This window comes from Elephantulus edwardii, unplaced genomic scaffold (assembly GCF_000299155.1).
Source record: "Elephantulus edwardii isolate Elephantulus edwardi_28Jun2011 unplaced genomic scaffold, EleEdw1.0 scaffold00211, whole genome shotgun sequence".
NCBI classification, from domain to species: Eukaryota; Metazoa; Chordata; class Mammalia; order Macroscelidea; family Macroscelididae; genus Elephantulus; species Elephantulus edwardii.
Genome location: NW_006399961.1, coordinates 827,881 through 844,767, shown reverse-complemented (window position 1 = coordinate 844,767; position 16,887 = coordinate 827,881). Strand labels below are relative to the sequence as shown.

The 16,887-nt window shown below is 42.6% G+C and overlaps 1 protein-coding gene across 2 annotated transcripts in view; it reads right to left on the bottom strand.

The window, feature by feature from the left end:
- The window catches only part of SYN3 (synapsin III), a 785,331-nt gene that overhangs the window by 125,708 nt on the left and 642,736 nt on the right, over nucleotides 1–16,887 (bottom strand). The window lies entirely within an intron of this gene.

Sequence of the window (16,887 nt, the reverse complement as noted above, 5' to 3'; positions counted from 1 at the left end):
ACCTTCATGTGTACCTCAGTTTCTCCATCTATGAAATGGGAATGAAAAGAGTATCTAATCCATAGAACTGCTGTGAGGATTTTAAAAAGGCTATTATAGGTCTGTGTTTCATTGACTATGCAAAGGCATTTGACTGTGTAGACCATAAAAAACTGCGGCTGACTCTGAGAAGAATGGGAATCCCAGAACAATTGATTGTTCTAATGCAAAACTTATACTTGGACCAGGAGGCAGTCGTCAGAACAGAGCAAGGGAACACTGCATGGTTCAAAATTGGGAAGGGCGTACGCCAGGGATGCATCCTATCTCCATACCTTTTCAACCTATATGCAGAACATATTATCTGGGAGGCTGGGCTCTATGAGGAGAAATGTGGGGTCAGGATTGGTGGACGATTTATCAACAATCTGCGTTATGCGGATGACACAACCCTGCTTGCTGAAAGTGAGGAGGACCTGAAGTGCCTGCTGCAGAGTGTCAAGGACTGCAGCCTACAATATGGATTGAGGCTCAATGTCAAGAAGACAAAGATTCTCACCACTGGACCAATTGGCAGCATCAGGATGGATGGTGAAGAGATTGAGATTGTACACAGCTTTAGTTTGCTTGGCTCCATAGTCAACGGTCTTGGCACCAGCAGCCAGGAAATTAAAAGGTGCATTGCCATGGGAAAGTCTGCTGTTAGGGACCTCTCCAAAGTGCTGAAGAGCAGTGGTGTCTCTCTGGAGACTAAGGTGCGTCTCATACAGGCCATGGTCTTCGCAATCACCTGTTATGCATTAGAGAGTTGGACAATGACCAAGGAGGATAGAATGAGAATTGATGCCTTTGAGCTGTGGTGCTGAAGAAGAGTATTGAGAATACCATGGACTGCTAGGAAAACAAATAGATTTGTCCTGGAGAGGGTTAAACCAGGTGGCTCCTTGGAGGCAAGGATTCTGAGGCTCCGTCTAACTTACTTCGGACATGTAGTGAGGAGAGACCGATCCTTGGAGAGGGACATCATGCTTGGGAGGGTGGAGGGACGGCGCAGGAGAGGAAGGCCCTCTATGAGGTGGATTGATTCAGTGACTGGGATAATTGGGATGGGAGTGTCAGAGACAGTGCGATTGGCACAGGACAGAGCGGAGTTTAGGGCTGTTGTACATAGGGTCGTTATGAGTCGCAAGCGACTCGACGGCACATAACAACAATAACAACAATAACAACAATAACAACAGCAATAACATTATAGGTGAAGTTGCTATATTATAAACATCCAGTGATTGAAAGTGTCATTGTTGCTGTCACAATTCTGCCATAATCCCACCACGAATCTCTCAAATGTCTGAAGAGTTTCATGATCTCCTAAGGCCACCCTCAGCCATGCAATGGCTGTACCCTGTGGGACACCAGGCTGCATTGCTACCTGAGGTAGTCAAACCTGATGAAGGCAACACCCTTGTTGAGTTCCCACTTGTATTTCCTGCTCCTGGTCCAATGCTGAACCTGTGGCTTGATCCATTTTCCCAGTGGAGCCTGTATAGTGTACATGCTTCTCCTGATGATACAAACTGGAAGACTGCGTTCACAGTCACAGACATTTAGCCGGGAAGGGAGGCCACCAGCATTCCAAACTCAGTGAGCTGCTCCCAAGCCCAGCATCTTTCTGAATACTTTTCTTCTTATGTCATTGAAATACTGCTTGAGAGGTGTTTGTCTGGTTGTTAGAATCTGCATATTGTGTATGGCTTACGAGTAAAGACATTGAAAAACAAGGAACTCATTGAATAGTACACAAAATGGATAACCCTGGAGGATATTATGTGGAGTGAAATATCTCAGTCACAAAAGGACAAATACTGCACAGTGCCACTGCTATAGAGGAGGACTGACATCAAAGTTCGGGGGAGACTGAGAAAGATGGGATAAATACTGTATACTGCATTGAAACAGATGAGGGAGAGAACTGTTTAAAAGGGATATGTGATTAGATATTATTGTCATGACAGGAGTCCAGAACGAAGGCTGCACAGTGGAGGGAGGGATTGAATAACAAAGAATTTTTTCTTTTACTTTTCAAAAAGAAAAGCAAATTGAGAGGAGGGATGGGCAGTGAGAAAAGTGCAACAATGAGTGAAAGGAAATTAAAAGTCTCTGTAAACTTTAATTAAAATTTTTAAAAAACGAGAAAAAAAATAAAGGCTATCCCTTCTAGCTATTTGATCATAAAAGGACTCCTTTACATGTGGGTCCTACCTTCCACCCCCAGCCAGGATTAACCATGTCCTACTCCCTACATTGTACAACTGTCTGTTCTTCCATCTGTAAGTCTTTCCTGAATTGTTCTCTAGAGATGTTGTCTGTTCTTTCACACTTTGAGATCCTTGACAGCAGGAACTGGAGCGCTTCCCTCTCGATACCTAGCATCTTAGGAGATAGGAAGTGTCTTCTGCAGAAGTGTCTGCAGATTACAAAGCCATTCCAGGGCCCTCATTTCATTCTATCTTCATGCTGGCCCCATAACAAAACAGGAAAGGTACTTTTATTACCATTTAAAAATAAGAAAGTGATGGCTCATTTCCCCCTTAGGAAAGGGGGAAACTAGAATTTGAACTTGGACCTGTCCACCTCTGAGTTTGATAAGGTGTATTTACTTGAACAGTTTCCTCCAAGGTCTAAAACAAGGGTGGTCTACAGCAGAAAGAAAAGAAGCTTCCCCCTCTTCTATTTTCAAGTTAGATTTTTACCATCCCCTGATATTTAGAGTGGTCAACTACATCTTTGGATTTGATCAAGGACTGCAGCCTTCAATATCGATTGAAGCTCAATATCAAGAAAACAAAGATTCTCACACACAGGGCCAATTGGCAGCATCATGATGGATGGTGAAGAGATTGAGAATTGTAAACAGCTTTAGTTTGCTTGACTCCACAATCAACACTCTTGGCACCAGCATCCAGGAAATGAAAAGACATATTGCATAGGTAAAGTCTGCTTTTAGAGACCTCTTGACGAGCAATGCTGTCAGTCTGGAGATTAAGGTGCACCTGATAAAGGCCATGGTCTTTGTGATCACTTGCTATGCATAACAGAGCTGGACAATGACTAGTGATAATAGAAGGAGAACTTATGTCTTTGAGCTGTGATGCTGGAGAAGAGTATTGAATGTGCAATGGACTGTTAATAAAATGAACAGGTTCATCCTGGAGAGGGTTAAACCAGACTGCTTCTTGGAGTCAAGGAGTTTGAAGCTTCGACTTACTTTGGACATGTTGAAAAGAGGGATCAGCCCTTGGAGAGGGATGTCATGCTTGGAAGGGTGGAAGGACAGCACAGGAGAGGAAAACCCTTGATGAGATGGATTGGTTCAGTGACTGGGGTAATAAGGTTAGATATGTCAGAGACAATAATGTTGGCACAGGATAGAGCAGGGTTTAGGGCTGTTGTATATAGGGTCACTATGAGTCACAGGCGACTCAACGGCACATAACAACAACACTACCTCTTAAAGCCCAAAAGCAATATTTGATTATTGTTCCCAGAACAATATGTGTTCTCTAAAAAACTTTAGAAAAAAATATTGGAGTGATAAAAAAATATTGGATATAAAGAAGACAATAAAGGCCATTTTCAGATTTCTAATAATTTTAGTATATTATCTGCTGATCTTTAAAAATATTTTTAGTCTATGAATTTTTTATTTGTCCTCCTTTTATTAAGTTAAGAGTAGAGTGCAATATTAAATTTTGCTTCTTGCTCCTTTCTACATAATGTTATATGATAAGGATGCTTCTAGTTGTTTCTATCTGCTAGCGTAATACTTTGAAAATATTTCACACATCAAAGCAGAAACTTAAGGGACAATACAGTGGACCTCACTTAGCCTTAGAAAGAAAACCATGTCCAAACAGTTGGACAACTGCATGGCTAACTCAGTGCTTTGCACTGACAAGATGGAAACACACAGAAGACAGAAACAGTATTTTTGCCTTCAATAGACTTAACAACTATTTGAAGAGAAAACAAAATTGCTCACCATTGGAGCAATAGGCACCATCATGATAGATGGAGAAGAGATTGAAGTTGCCAAGATTTCATTTTACTTGACTCCACAACTGACACCATGGAAGCAGCAGTCCAAAATCCAAAAGATCCCTGCTCTGGGAAGAGTGACACCCAAGGAGGTAGCATCCAGGAAATCGAAGGATGTATTTCATTCAACAATTCTGCCGCCATGGATGTGGGGAGGTGGGAACTGTCATACGCTTTAGTGAGATCATAAAATGGTACAACCACTCTGGGAGGCAGTTTGGTATTTCCTCAAAAAGTTGAACACAGAAACTCTGTATGACCAAGCTATTCCATTACTAGGAATGTACCCCAAGGAAATTAGAACTGAGGCACAAATGGACATTTGTACACCAATGTTCACAACAGCATTATTCACCATCGCAAGAACATGGAAACAGCCCAAATGTCCAACCATGACTGAATGTATTAATAAATTGTGAAACATTCATACACAATTCTGCAAAATACGATATAACTTGGGAGAGACAGGAGAACATTATGTTGAGTGAACCAATTCAGTCTCATAAGGACAAATACTACATAAGATCATTATTGTGAAAAATGGAAGGATAACTAGTAAAAGATGTATGAGGACCCACGGAGGGGAGGGGTGGGCACAGAGGTGCGAGGATGGGTAGGTACAAAACCACAGAGTTGCATAGTTTGGTGGGTGGAAGGAGGGGATGAAGGAAATGGGAAGTATCCAGCGGCAAACTGAAAAGACAGGGTCCAAAGATGATTGATTTTATAAAACATAATGCATGGGAATGATTGTATGAAGCAAAATGTGAATGAAAAATAGTGTGAAACACAATGTATTAACAACTTTATAAGAAAAGCAATATAAAATAAAACCAAATAAACAAATCTGCTGCCAAGGACTTCTTGAAAATGTTAAAGGATAAAGGACATCACTTTAAAGACTAAGGTGTGGCTGACCCAAGTCATGGTATTTTTAATAATTTCATTTTTTTGGTTGTTGTTATGTGACATTGAGTCACCTCTAGCTCATGGTGACTCTATTAACAGCAGATCAGAAACTTTAGTCGATTCTGTGCCATCCTCACCATCTCTGACCCACTGGAGCCCATTGGTACTGTCACCTTGTCAATGCATCTTGTTGTGGGTCTTTCTGGTGTATGTGGACTCTCTACTTTTCCAAGCATGATTCCTTCTCCAAAGTCTGGACTCTCCAAACAACATGTCTAAAGAATGTTAGCCAGAGTTTCACTCTCCTTGCCTCCAAGAATATTCTGGTTTCACTTTTTTCAGAGTAGACCTGTTTGTTCTCTTGGCAGTTCATGCTACATTCAGTACTCTTCTTCAACACCATAACTCAAAGGCATAGTTTTATCCTTAGTTATCAACCAACTTTCAGATACACAGCAAGCGTTTGAGGAGACTGTGGCTTAAATCAGGCACTCCTTAGTCTTCACACTAACATCATTACTGTTCAGTATTCTGGAAACAAATAGTCTCATATGCAAGTGAAAGTTGGACAAGAATAAGGCAGACTAAAGAAGAACCTTGATTTTGGTGTTGGTGAAGAATATTCACTACATCATGGACTGCCCAAAACCCAAATACACCTGTCTTAGAAAAAGTGCATCCAGAATGCTCCTTAGAAGTAAGGATGGTGAGATTTCAACTCACACACTGTGAGCATATTATCAGGAGGGATCAGTCTCTGGAGAAAGCATTATGTTTGGTAAAGTCCAAGGCCAGTGAAAAAGAGGAATAACTTCAAAGAGATGGGTTGATAAGGTGATTGTAGCAATGGACTAAGCATGGCAGAGACTTCGTAGATGCGGCAAGTCTGGATAGAGTTCTGTTCAGTTGTACATAGGGTCACTATGAGTCGGAGCAGACCAGAAGGCACCCAACAACATCAACAACAACAACACAACAGCATCTCTCTCTTCTCCCATATTATAAATACAAACCAGAGCCCAGTAGTTTTCCCACGCCTGGGCAGCGAAAGTCTGGTGCGGTTTCTCCAGTGTAACTCACATCTTCTCCCATCCTGCCCTTTGCTTTCCCAACTTGTATAGAGTGGGTTTCAAAGGCCATCCTATTTCCACTCCTTTGCAGCATGCCAGCCCCTTCCCAAACACAGACAGGTCACGGAGGACAAAAAACATCTTGTGGGCTATTTTCTCCCTTCCCTTCTCAACAATAGTTTTATTTAGTTCCCCTGGGGATGTGAGGCCAGCCCTAGTCTCTCACATGCTCATATGTCCCCAGGCTCTCCAAAGTTCAGCTGCTGCCCAATGGCATGAGAGGTCTGACATCCGGCTAGAAGGGGCAGATCAATTTTTGAAACCAGAGATCCCCACCCTGATAAGAGCTCTATTCAAAAGTCTCCCAAGAAACCAAAATAAGTGAGGGTGGCCCAGAGCGCATGCTGGGTTCTTCTGCAAAGGCTGGCGTGGTGCTCCCAGCTCAGAGATCTGGTGACGATTCTCGTGGGAAGAGGCAATGTCCTCTGTATCCTTGACTCAATGGAAATTTAGAAAAGTTCAGTGTCTTTCTGTCTAAGTTGAGAAATGAAGATTTGGAAGAGTCTTCAGGGAAAAATGCAAAGGCCAATCAAGTCTGGGACATCTTCAAGGAGGATTTGCATCTCCATTTGTGCTTACAAGACACATTGTGATCTAGCCCCTGTCTCCCTACAGTGTGTGAGCTCACTAGCATCTCCATTCTGCACTTGGACCATGTTCCTTCCAGCCACAAGAACTTTGCACATACTGTTTCTCTTCTCTGGAAAGTTCTTCCCAACAATCTTTTCTAGGCCAATTCTTTCATATACTCCAGGTCTCAGTTGAAATGTTCTGTGCTCACATAGGCTTCCGCTCACCACCTATTCTTGAATTAGGTACTTTCTGTCATCTTCTCTCATCCCATCTTAAGTATTCCCCATACAATAAGAGACATTATTTTAATTTATATTATTGTTGTTGTTGTTAAGTGCCATTAAGTTGACTGTGACTCAAAGTGACCTGAACAATGGCTCTGAATGGCCCTATCTTGAGCCAACCTCACCATCTCGAATACGCCTGACTCCATTGTCACAATCACTACATCAGTTCACCTTGTCCAGGGTCTTTCTCTCTTGCACTAAGCTAACCCTCCATCCTTCCAGGCATGGTCTTTCTTCTCCAAGGACTGGCTCCTTCTGACAACATGCCCAAAGTATGTGAGACAGAGTTTCAAAATCCTTGCCTCCAAGGAGCAGCTTGGTTTCACCCTCTCCAGGACAGATCTGTGCTCGTGGCTCTCCATGCTATATTCTCTCTACTCTGCTGTTGACTCATTTATGATTGCCTCTCCTGGGCTCACAGAGAATTGGAGGGCCAAGATGACCAGGTCTGTGTTAGTGAATGTGTTGTTGGGGAAGCAGTGGGTATCAGGGTGGACAATGTGGACAGTGACAATCTCGTGACTGGACCCAACACCAAATTCTGGAGTCTGGAATGCGTCTCATGGCCACTTGGCAGTCCCCGAGGTTTTACAGACGGGGGAAGCCAGATACAAAGTAATAGGAAGAATTTTCAGGAGGCTCCAGTAATCAAAATCCCCATTTTTAAAGTATTTGCTGTTAGCAGAAAGTGTGTTAAGTACTTTACGTGGATTACCTCATTTAATCCTCCCATCACCTCTCCAAGGGAGCTCTGGTGCCTTAATGGTAAGAAGTGGCACTACCATTCCTAAGGCACACAGTTCAAATCCTCCAACTGTTCCACAAGAGAAAGAGGGGCTACCTCCCCCTGAACAATCTATTGCCTCTGAAAAACCCTTAGATGGTCAGTGACTCAACAGTATACAACAACAACAGTCACTTCTCTGAGGCAGCTCCTAGTTTGATCCCTATCTAATTCAGGAGGGAATTAAAGCCTAAAACCACTCAGCTCCAGGTGAAGTGAGGACTTGGTCCCCTTGCCTTCACGTGATAAAGTAGCCCCTTCTGGATAATCATTCTTGCAGTCATTGTCTGCTGTGCTTCTCGCACATACGCCCTGAACTACACTATTCATTTGATGTAGTGGGAGTGGGATGGGGTGGAGGCAAGCCAACCAGTTAGGACAAGAACAGCACAGTGGGACAGCATGAACTTTGGATTTGGAAGGACCGGGGTTAACATCCCAATTCTGGCAAACATAGCTGTGAAACCTGACAAGCCACTGGCCCTGTGGGGCCTCATTTTCTTCTTTCCTTACATTGAAGGGTCACTTGAATCTTGCCAGGTTGATAGGAAGAACTGAGATAAGAGATGCTGGTCTCAGAGGAGGTGGTCCCTCAATGACCCTTGCCAATGGAGGGATATTAAGGATTGAATATAGTGACCCTACGTTGTTGTTGTGGTGGTGGTGTACCATCAAGTTGAACCTATCCATAGCTGACCCTCCAGCAAGTTTTCCAAAGACAGTTTAATTGAATGGGAGGAGATTGCCCATCTTTCTCCCACAGAGTAGCTGGTGGATTTGAACTGTGTGTCTTTGGGATTGAAGCACAGCTTCTTACCCCCAGGCCACAAGAGTTCCCAAGTGGCTCTATAGGATGGAGTAAAACTTTCCCTTAGGGTCTCTTGGACTGACTAGACCCTCAGCTGTCCTCCAGCAGGTTTTCATAGGCAATAAATCACATGGGAGGAGAAAGAGAACCTTCATCCTCTGGAGCAGCTGGTGGATTTGAACTATAAACCTATGGATTGCCATCACAGTTCCTTACTCACTCTAGGTCACCAGAGAGGGGCTTGTAGGTTCACACTACTGGCCTTTTGGTTAGTTCCTAGAGGTTACTCCACTGTATTATCAGGGACCCTATGGATTGAATTGACTCTCCCCAAGGTAAGTGGTAAAAGTCTAACCCCTATACCTATGGAAGGGAGCTTTGGTGGCTCAGTGGTAAGGAGATGTACTGCCAACCCAAAGTTCAGATCTGCCAGCTACTCTATGGGGAAGAGATGAACAATCTCCTCCCTTGTGATTTACTGCCTCTGAAGACTTACTGGGGGGTCAGAATGAGTTGGTGTCGACATAACAGTAATACACAGCATGCCTATGGATGTACCACAGTCTTCTGTTGGTTATGTTAATGAGCTCATAGCAGTATGAGGTGTGTTTTATATGCAATGACTTCCCAGTTTTAGAAAAAGCTCATTAGATACTTGGCGATTCTTGGTTCTATTAATCCCTCTGTCCTATCCCTTCCTTCTTCTGAGTTTTGTCCTTGGAAAATCTACCCCTTTGACATTACTTAATTGGTTGTTCTAAGGCATTAGTTCCTCAAGGGTGTCATTACTTTTGTAGGCCTGTCCATCATTTGATGGTAAGTGGAGAAATGGAGGTGAGTATTATTCCAGGTTCATAGAGTGATTAAGGGCTGTAGTCTCGAGGGTTCCATTGCTCTCTATCAAATCATTAACTCTGATAATGTTTTAAAATTTTTATAGTGATTTATTTACAAAGTTATTTGACTTATTTACATCGTTTTCCACAAAACATCCTTCCCATTTCCTTCACCCCCCCCCCCATCGAATTGTGCTATCCTATGATTAACACTCCACCCCCTTGCCCATCCTCAGCCTTCTGCTTCCACCTTCCTCCCACCTCGGATTCTCATACTCATTCTACAATAATGATTTTATACAGTATTTGTCCATGTGGGACTGAGTTAGTTCACGCAGCATAATGCTCTCCAGTCCCTCCCAAGTTAGGCAGTATTTTACAAAATCATTGCTCCTGTGTGCTGTGTAGTATTCCACTTTATGAATGTACCATAGGTTCTCAATCTATTAACTTGTGCTTGGATTCTGGGCTGTTCCCAGGTTCTTGTAATTGTGAATAATGCTGCTATGACATTGGTGTATAAGTTTCCATTTGAGCCTCAGTTCTTATTTTCTTGGGGTATATTCCAAGCAATGGAATAGCTGGGTCATATGGAATTTCTATGTACTGCTTTTTGAGGAATTGCCAAACTGCCTCCCAGAACAGTTGTACCATTTTATAATCACACGAACAATGTATAAGAGTTCCTATCTTGCCACATCCTTTCCAAAAATTATTACTTTTCATCCTGTTAAACTTTGCCACTGCTACTGGAGTGAGATAGTATCTCCTCATAGTCTTGATTTGCTTCTCTCTTATTATCAGTGACTTGGAGCATTTCTTCATGTGTCTGTTGGCCATTTGAATATCTTCCTTAGTGAAAACTCTGTCCATGTCTTTTGCCATTTTATGATTGGGTTATAAGTCTTTTTCTGTGGAGACCTAGAAGTATACTATTAAATTCTGCTAATGAGACTCTTGTCTGAGACGTTATTGCCAAATGTTTGTTCCCAGTCGGTAGGCTTTCTTTTCACTCTGTTGGAGTTTTTGATATGCACAGGGATTTAATCTTTAGAAGATGCCATTCATCAATTTTATTGTCTTCAGATTGTGTATTTCTGGCTGTCCCTTCTGGCTGTACAGTCCCTTTATACTGTAGACTAGGTTTTCTAAGGTTGATCCCAGTTTGTCTATTGTCATTTTTGTTTCACATTTTCTGCAGTTCTACCCAGGAGCTTCTACTATGATCCCTTTTTGAGTGACCACAAGTGGTCACTGGGGACAATCTAATTTTTCTGGTCACAGGGTCATGGAAGTTGAGGTTTTGGTGAATCTTTGGATTAATTGTTTCTATGAATAGTCATTTCTTTCTTCTTTGTTTCAGACCAGGAGAGATGAATAGTTAAACCTTAGACAGTTTTCAAAGAGTTTTAAGACCCTAACTCTAACCCTCACCCAGATTCAGACATGTTTGGAAGCAGGAGTGGCATCCACTTCCTAAGCAACATGCCTCTGGAAACTCTATGAACTTTGAGAAATGATGACATTTATAGAAAGTCTTCAGGTCTTTTGGCATAGGGTTGCTATGAGTCATGCTCGACTTGATGGCAATCAACAACAACAGCAACAACAACTCACCAAAGTAGGTTGTAGAACATTGTCTACGTGGACTTTGTTACGTCAATTGACCTAATGTCCTTCAAGGGCTTTCTTGACTGTAATCTTTATAGGAGAAGATTGTCTTCCAGGCCTTTTTCCTTGGTGCAGTTGGATGGGTTAGAGCAACCAACCCTTAGGTCAGTAGTAGAGAACACCACCCAAGGACTTAGACCTAGCTAGGTCTGTCTGAATATCTATCTACGTACCTATATATTTTTATTTCTGTTTTCTTCCTTTTCCTATCTACTTACTTATCATGAAATATATGTTAGAGGTGCCTTTGAGGATGCCTCTGGAGAAGAATACTGAATATCCTATGGACTTTCCAAAGAACAAACAAATCTGTCTTAGAGGAGGTACAACCAGGGTGCTCCCGAAAGGCAAGGATGGTGAAATATTCATCTCATGTATTTTGGGCATGTTGTCAGATGAGTTCAGTCCTTGAGAAAGACATCATGCTGGGAAAGGTGGAGGGTCAGAGAAAGAGAAGACAATCCTCAACAAGATGGACTAAAGCAGTGACTGTAACTATGGGCCTAAGCCTGTCAGAGGCGGTCAAGATGGCACAGAATAGGGCAAGGTTCAGATCAGACCTGTTATTCATGTTGTTGTTGTTATGTGCTGTTGAGTCACATGCAACTAATAGCTACTCTATATAAAACAGGTCTGAAGCCTGTTCTGTCCTGAGCCAGCCTCACTGACTTGGACACAGCTATCTCCATTGCTCTAGTTACTGGGTCAATCCATCTCATCCATGGTCTTCCTCTCATGCACTGTCCCTCTACCCTTCTGAGCATGATAGCCTTCTCCAAAGATCGGTCCCTTTTGGTCATATGTCCAAAGTATGTGAGTCAAAGTTTTAAAATCCTAGCCTCCAAGGAAAAACTTAGTTTCATTCTCTCCAAGACCGACCTATTTGTTTTTTTGGCAGTCCATGGTATGTTCAAGACTCTTCTCCAGCACCACAATTCAAAGGCATCAATTCTTCTGCAAACCTTAGTCAGTGTCCAGCTCTCTGATGGAGAGCAAGTAATTGCAAAGACCAAGGCCTGAATCAGGCTCACCTTAGTCTTCAGACTGGTTTGGTTGGTTCTCAGTAACATTTTCCCAATGCAATTAGTCTTTTGGTTTCCCGACTGTTGGTGCTAAGAGTGGTGAATGTGAAGCCGAGCAAGCTGTAACTGTTAACAACCTTAATCTCTTGTCCATCATCAAAGTGCTGCCAATTGGCCCAGTGGTGTGAATTGTTGTCTTCTTGATGTTGAACTTCAATCCATACTGAAGACCACAGCTCTCAACCTTTTGCAACAAGCACTTTAGGTCCTCCTGAATTTCCAAAAGCAAAGTTGTTTGGGTACTCTGGTGGCCTAGTGCAAAAAGCTATGCCGCAATCCTAAAGGCACATAGTTCGAGGACACCAGCCACTCTGTGGGAGAAGGATGGGCAATCTCCTCCTACGTGATTAACTGCCTCTAAAAACCCACTGGAGGGTCAGCTATGGGTCGGTTCTAACTTGAAAGTAAACAACAACTATTATTCATGGGATTGCTATAAGTCATAGTCTACTTGACAGCACATCACAATAACATAAAATATTAACTTTATAGAGGATTGCAGTTATAGAATATCAAGGACAGGAGGGAACTTTGGTTTCTTTCTGGGAAATGGTTAGCACCTCTTTAGACCTAGTACATTGTTGAGTTACACACTATATACAAGTTCACTTCCTTTTATTTCCATGAACTGAAGGATGTGTTGATAAGGTAGGGGGCATCAAAGGCTGATGGACAGGACTCAGTCACTCCTTGAAAACAGAAAGGAAAGGGAAGATGGGACAGAGGTCCAATGTCAATGTGGTGGGCAGGGAGCATGGCGAAGTCTTTCACAGAAACGGGGCATCCGGGGACAGATTTGGTTACAGGCATTTTGAAAGGTTCAGTCAAAGAGAGAATAGCTACATTTCCATAGCTGCTTAACAAACCCTCTCCTTGGTCTGCAGCATCTGACAGACTCTTCTTGGAATTTTAAGACATAAGACATTCATGCCCTGGTTTCTGTTTGGTCCTCTGAAGTAGTTAGAATGTCAAGATGACTTTAGAAAGTCCTTTCCAATCCTTTAATGTGAAAAATCTTCAAAATATCATCTAGATTTCTGAAGCATGAAAAGGAAAAAAAATATTCCTTCTCAGGGATGCCAGTTCTTAATGTGATAGGCTCCCTTCCTCCTTGATCCTCTTCCAATTAACCTGCCCCTCAAATTCTCTGTCCCAGCCTCACCAGCTTTCCAACAGCTTTCTAACTCTGGTGCTGGCCTTGCTCCCTCCAGACACAGAGTCTCAACATTCGCTATTCTCCCTGTTGTTTTTCTATTCAGTCAGCTCCTATCTTTGCATTGATAATAATTCTATATCGCTTTCTCCATATATGGGTCCTGATCTCCATGCCTGGGTCACGGCCTGCTCACTTCTGCCCTTTTGGGATGTTATCATGAGGTGCTGCTGAGTTGAGTATGATTGGACACCGTCCTCTCCTGTATCATCCTCATCATCTCTCACACACTTGAGCCCCTTGCCACAGACACTGTGTCAATCTAATTCATTGAAGGTCTTCTTCTTTTTCATCGATCCTCTACCTTTCCAAGCATGATGTCCCTTTCAAAGGAATAGCCTCTCCTAGCAACATGCCCAACGTATGAGAGACAAAGCTTCACCATTTTTTCCTTCAAGGAGCTCTGAGGCTGTACTTTCTCCTTGACATATATGTTTGTTCTTTTGGCAGTCCATGGGATATTCAGTGTTCTTCTCCAATATCACAACTCAACGGCACCAATTCTTCTATGATCCTCATTTATTGTTCAATTCTCAGATAGATAAAATGGATTGAAAAGACCATGGCTTGAATCAGGTGCACCTTAGTCTTCAAACTGACATCATTGCTCCTCAGTAGGTCCCTGAGAGCAGCCATTCCCAATACAATAACATCTCCTGATCTTCTAACTGCCATGTGATTTCAACATGAGTGCCCATCTCCTTCAATAAGCTCTGTAAAGACATGTGTGATAAACCGTGGGGAAGCTTTGTTTTGTGATGAGTTGTGGAGAATCTGTGTGGGATGTTGTGTGAGAAGCTGTGGAGAAGCTGTGTGAGGAGCTGCAAGAAGCTGAGAAAGACGTGTGAGAAGCTTTGTAATAGGATAAGTGAGAAACTTTGTGAAGCTGTGTGGGCAGCTGTGGAAGAGTTCTGCGAGGAATTGTCTGAGAAGCTGTGGAGAAGCTGTGTGAGAAGCTGTGGAAAATCTGTGGGCCTACATCTGCTCTTGCCCATCACTGAACTTTAGCTCCCCCTCCTCCCAAATTACTGACCTATCCCCTGAACATTGGCTTGAGGTGATTCCACAGACATTTCTGAACAACTCCAGGGAGTCCCCATCAAAAATGTCCTCCCTTTTCCTCTGCCCTGACTTCAGCTATTGTACCTACCACCCAACCTGGAGCCAAATATCTCCTATCTGTCAGGTGCCAAAGATAGATTATCTAAGGTCCCATATCCCTTATTTATTCTTGAAACTTTTTATTTGATGGACAAGAAGACATAAGAGACTTTACCCAGAGGAAGACGTTAGGACAGCCAAAAGACACATGAAGAAATGCTCAAGGTCACTGGCAATAAGAGAGACGCAAATCAAAACCACAATGAAATACCACTTCACCCTCATAGCAATGGCAACAAGCAATAAATGTTGGAGAGGATGTGGAGAGATAGGAACTCTCATACATTGCTGATGGGACTGTAAAAGGGTGCAACTACTCTGGAAGACAGTTTTGTGCATCCTCAAAGAGCTGAACATAGAAATTCCATATGATCCAGCTATTCCATATGTTGTTGTTGTTATGTGCCATCGAGTCGCTTGTGACTCATGGCGACTCTGTGTGCAACAGCCCTAAACCCTGCTCTGTCCTGTGCCAACCTCACCATCTCTGACACACTCACTGTCACCACCCCAATCATAGAATTGATCCATCTCATCGAGGGTCTTCCTCTCCTGCGCCATTCCTTCACTCTCCCAAACATGATGTTCCTCTCCAAGGGCCAGTCCCTCCTTGCAACATGCCCAAATTACAAATGGAGGCAGTGTTATTCACAATCGCAAGAACCTAGAAATAGCCCAAATAACCTAGAACAATAGAATGGATTGAGAATCACAATTGAATAAACTGAGAAATTGTGGTACATTTATACAATGGAATACTGCACAGCACTCAGAAGCAATGATTTTGGAAATTACATTATACTGAATGAACTTAAAACACAATTATTGTAAAAATAGGAGAACTAGTAAAACACGAATGAGGATCCAAGGTGGGGGAGGTGAGAGCAGACGGGTGAGGATGGGCAGGGGGACATCACAGGGTCACACAATTTGATGAGTGGAGGAGGAGGAAAAGGAAATGGGAAAGACGCAGTGGGCATCTGGAAAGACAATAGGCATAGTTCAATGGTGATTGATTTTCTAAAACATAATGAATGAGAATGTGTGAAACACAATAACAGGAAAGAAGGATAGTGTGAAACAGTGTATATGAACTTTGTATGCAAACCAAAGTAACATAAAAAGCTACATGAAAATATTTACTCATTTAAAATATTTGTTCTTTAGGTTCATGTTTACAGACCAAATTTGTTTCCCATTCAATAACTGAGACACACATTGTTTTGTAACATTGATCACACTGTACCAGCACTCTCCTCTTTTTCCACCCTTGGTTCCTTGTTTGCATGTCCCTTCTTGCCTCTCTGTCTTTGGTTTTGGGCAGGTATAGCCCATTTGGCCTTGTGTGCTTGATAATTCTAAGAGGTATGTTTCTCATGCATATTACTGTTTGTTTAATGTCGATAGATCCCATCAAGTTGACGCCAACTCTGAGTGATCTTACTGTGTTCAAAATGTGGCTAATCTTGAGCCATCCTCACAGTCTCTGCAGTAATTAAAGTTTATTTTATAGATATCTCCACTACTTGGCAAAGATGTCACTGAGAACTGAGGTGTGCCTGGCCCAAGGCATGGTATTGTTAACTGTCTCATAAGTATGTGAAGCTGGACAGTGAACAAAGAAGTTAAAAAAAAAAAAGAATTGATGCCTTGGAATTATGATGTCTTTGAAGAAAAGAAACTATAACATGGGTTCCCAGAAGAACAGATCTATCTTGGAAGAAGTCAAGTCAGAGTGCTTCTTAGAAACAAGGATGGTAACGCCTTATTTCACATACTTTTAACATGCTATTAGGAGAGACTGGTCTGTGGAGGAATTTATACTGTGTAGTTGCATTGCTGTGTGCTGTTGCATCTGAAACGACTCAGCAGACCCTCCAGAAGATTTTCAGAGGCTGTAAATAACACAGGAGGACACCATCCATCATTCTCCCACAAAGAAGTAGTGGACTTGAGCCAAGTGCCTTTCGGTTGGCGGCACAACATCTTACCCACTAGTCTACCAGACCTCCCAGTGCTAGGCTGAAAGTTAGCGAAAAGGAAATCTTCCAGTAGGATGGAGTGACTCAGTGTCTGCAGCAGTGAGGTCCAGCCCAACAGTGACGATGAGGATGGCTCAGGACCGGGCAATGTGTACACAGGGTTATCACGAGGTGCAACTGCCTTTATAGTGTCTAAGAGTGACAGCATCACTTGGCTGGAAGGTGGGATTCAGCAGTGGATTCAGTTCTGACACGGAAGTATATTTAGGGGGCCTTCATCTTGGGAGTCCCCTCAATCTGTTAGGCTGACTAAGTCTGATCTTTTCCTTTTTTAGTGGACTTGAATTGTGTTGTCCATGTTCTCCTGCTCCATGTAG